The sequence below is a fragment of the Sciurus vulgaris genome, assembly GCF_902686455.1.
Source record: "Sciurus vulgaris genome assembly, chromosome: 3".
Taxonomy (NCBI): Eukaryota; Metazoa; Chordata; class Mammalia; order Rodentia; family Sciuridae; genus Sciurus; species Sciurus vulgaris.
Genome location: NC_136463.1, coordinates 115,859,667 through 115,863,832, shown reverse-complemented (window position 1 = coordinate 115,863,832; position 4,166 = coordinate 115,859,667). Strand labels below are relative to the sequence as shown.

Below are 4,166 nucleotides of genomic sequence, written 5' to 3'. Positions count from 1 at the left end.
GGGCTGACACAAAAGAAGAAATTCTTCCTTAAATAAATGTTTAATGCTTTATTTTGAATTCTAAATTAAGGAGTGTTATACAACTATAATTTATAAGAAAGAATGTAGTTTTTCACATGAAAGACTCTTCCAAAGCAAAACAATGCTTGAAATTCCATTTAATATTATTTTCTCAATAACTCTTACATGAGGATATCTCTTCATAGTTCAAGTCACATCTGAAGGCAGTAAACTAAAGTCATTTCATATTATTATTTATTAGTGAGACTTTATAATATGCAATTGTAAAAATTAATTTAAATTAAGGTAGCTATCTCAGGCTTTTTTTTTTTTACACTGATCCTTACTTTTTAAAAATGCTCTTTCTAAAAAAATCAACTTTTGCCCTCCTTACCTTGTAGTAACACTTTTCCATGCCTTTTAAATGACCCTGTTTTGAGCAGTGTTAACACTTCAGAAAAATCTCCAGATATGTGTCACGTATCTTTTGGTCTACTTTAATAACAAAAAAGAGTCTCCTTGTTATCTTCACTTGCTCAACCAATGTACATTTTTGCCCCTGTGTTTATACAGTGCCTTCATTAGTGGTTTTTACTTGTCTAGTCTTTTGGGCCATAAAACTAGAGTTTATTATCCTCCAGGTGATGAATTTTCTTATTTACAAATTAATTGCAGATCATGTGTGGGCAGCATGATTGCTGATCCTGCCTAACGAATACATTTAGTGTTTAATTTTTTTCTGTTGCTATTTTCTAATTTGAAGTGGGTAGACCAAAACCAATTAATTCTATTCCAGTTTTTCAGTACTTTGCTGCATGCTTCTTCTGTCACTACAGATGCTTATGACTCTTAATGTATGGCTTTAAATAACATCGATATTAGAGATTTGCTGATACTAAATTACATGCTCCTGATAACTACATCTTTCAGGTAAACCAGAGTGCTAATTACTTAAAAAAAATTTAGGCCACATATTCAAAATTTGAATTAATTTATCTTCAACAAAACTGTTTTTGATCAGATTGCTTTAATAATCACAATCGCAAGAACTGGAAATCTTTAAGAACATTTGAAAACATAACTCAAAGACTATACCTATGTGAATGCAGTTTTACAAGAGAAAACATTTGTTTTGGGTTTTGGTATCAAAATATGAAATTATAAAATAGATGTGGGATATTTTAGGTATACAAGTTCATAGTGTTTCCTACTCCCCAGTATCTAGTCAATCAAGAGGTATGCAGGAACTAGAAAAGGAACCTTGCATTTGAAAACATAAGAATTTATTCTAAAATTTCTGGTGATATTTACAGTTTCTGACTGAGCTTTAGCATTAGAGCAAGTAAGGGTGACTAAATGAACTAGTAAATAGTTATGCAAATTTACATTGACATAGCCAAATCCCTAACACCACAAGAATCTAGCATATAATAGAAGAATCATCAGTTTTCTTTTATTTAAAAAAACGTGAATTAGGTATATGCCATAAGGTTAGACTAAGGACACTACAGCAACCCCAAGCTTAACATAATAACAACAACCAGATACAAAACAACTACATGACATGAAGTAGCACTGGACACTTTAAACAAAAAGAAAAGGAAGATGATAGAAGTGGATTTAAATATAATACTTTTTAAGTACACATTGTATTTCTAGCACTATGCTAAGTGTCCTTATATGGGTTATTTCTTTACGTCCTCAATAGGATGCATATTTTGAAGATGAAGAAGTAATAATTTATTCCTGGCTTATTAGTTCTCCTTTTCCCAAGTATATGTACTACAGTAGTAATAGTATTGTTATCAAAAGGGTTACTGATGCTTAAGGCTATGTAAGTACCTGAAGAAATCCAAGCATTTGGTTCTTGAACCAGTGAATTAAAAATTCTTCTGGCTCTGAGATTCTATAAATTTATGTAATGGTGCTCTTAGATAATGAAAAGGTATAAACACCATGCAACCAGGACACAAACCTAGCAGTACAGTATGAGTACAAGACAGAAACCACATCCTTGATGTGGTTTACATGTGGCTACATCCATGGTAACCTGTCTTGGGGAATTTGGAGTGAATTATGAATATGAAATTAATTGTCCTCAATACTCTGTAGTTCAGTAAAATAACCACCTAATAACTAAAACATGAGAAATACTGACTAGAAAGGAACCACTCCCCCAATTTTTTAAATAGTCAGCTTAATACTCTCACCTACAGAATGAACAGAGGTTAGAACATTCTAATTCTGTTTCTCCGTAGGACACCAAAAATAGAAGCAGCTCGCATTGAAATAGTTCTGTGACTAAGCCTAGCCTCACTGTTCCATGTTTCTAACCGCATGCTCTTCAAGGTTGGAGTTTTTTTAGAAAGCTATTAAAAAGTGGGAAAGTAGGCCCGAAAGTATGACTTAGAGTTTACTTTTAAAAATTCAACTACTTAAAATTCATTAGTATTTAAGGCACTGTTATTTTCACTTCTTTTTACTTTATTCCTTCTCACTTTTATAGTCATACAGATAAGTTACATGTTCTGTGCATGGGCTTTTTAAAAAAATACAACCTAGAAAAAAAAGTCGGTCACTTTGGAAAAAAAAAATAGGAAGGAGGGAATAAGGCATATTTAATGGATCTTATCTTATTGTAATATTGTCTTTTGACTACTTTACATGATAATTTTGTTTGAATGAGCTCCAGTGGCAAACATTCCTAAGTATTTGCTCCAATGATTTGGGAAGAATGTTTGCATTGGTATTATACTTTCTTTCTTTGTTTTTTTTTTTTTTCCTTTTTGCAGGACAAGTTCTTAAAGTTTGTCCCTAATTTCTCATTCAAATTAATCTTAACCCATTTTAGTTTGATAAAATAGTTATAAGGTCAAACTGACCATTTAGCCATTTGTATTGTTGTCCAGTCATCACCACCTACATAGCTCTTGAACTTTTTCATCTTTTTTTAAACTGTTACTGTTTAGAGATGTAAAGTTGGAGCATTGCTGCAGTTTTCATGACTTTCATTTTACTTCTCTTGGAGGATTTCCACAAGATAAATTTGCCAAAGAACTTCTAACCTAAAAGACCATGTTTATATTATTTTATTATCAACAGATTATAATAGGATGAGGTAGCTAAGGAAAGCAGATGAACCAATGCAAATTACAAGGAATAATAAGGATACATGCAGGGTCATAGGGGTTTTGAATCATCCTGCAAAATTTCAATCACATATCTGAAATGAAGAACTTTTTAAGAATCTCTAAAACTAAAAGCTAAAGGTTACAACTATGAATTCCTGTAGCTTAGATTTTTTTTCTCCAAAAGATGAAATATAGCTCACAAGATATGAGTTTATATTGGGGATAAACCTTGGAAAATGTCAATTCTTTATACATTAATTATTTGTATATCTGAACATATTATCAGATACTGAATCTCTAAAAGTTTCATATGGTTGTTCTTAAAATGTTTAAGTGTAAGAATCACCCTTCCAGGAAATCTACTTATTCCTTAATTTTTTTTTTCAATTGAGCCTGAAAATATCTTATGTGAAAATAAGATGATCTGGATCTGTCAGTATTGATATATACAGGTGGTTCTTTTATTATATATTTGTGAAATGTGTGCAAGCTGTCTTGGTGAGAGATCTCACATGGGGAGAGATAATCAAGATGCAAGATGGTAAAGGTCAAGGAAGTTGTGCAGTTTCATGAAGTGATCAAGTACGTATGTTTTAAACAAACAAGGCCTATTCAAAGGCAAGGTGCTATAGTATAGCATTTTAGTGCAAATTATTTGATATCTTAAAAGCTATTTCCTGTTATTTCTTTTCAGTCTAAAGTGACTGACAACACTTTTTGAATCACTTGCTTCTATTTGAGTGGCATTTCATTAAAATGTCCCAAGCTAAGATTCCTCTTATTCCTTTATTAAATCTGCAGTCTACATCAAAACTGTCTACGGCCATTGAGTTGTTTGTATGTATGTCTTTACATTAACTACTTTTCAACTGTATTGAGAAAATCACTTTTGTTTTTCAATTACTTATTTGATTCTAAAAGAAACAGTTGTCAGAAATAAGTTTACAGTAGTGAATGGTTGCTTTGCTAGGTGCAAAATCAATTTGTAACTTTTATTTAAGAAAAGAGATTTGCCAAACTACTCACTGTTCCTTT

The 4,166-nt window shown here is 31.5% G+C and overlaps 1 protein-coding gene across 1 annotated transcript in view; it reads right to left on the bottom strand.

Annotated features, from left to right (window-relative positions):
• Window positions 1-4,166, bottom strand: part of TANK (TRAF family member associated NFKB activator) — a 136,940-nt gene that overhangs the window by 26,286 nt on the left and 106,488 nt on the right. The gene's annotated exons all lie outside the window — the stretch shown is intronic.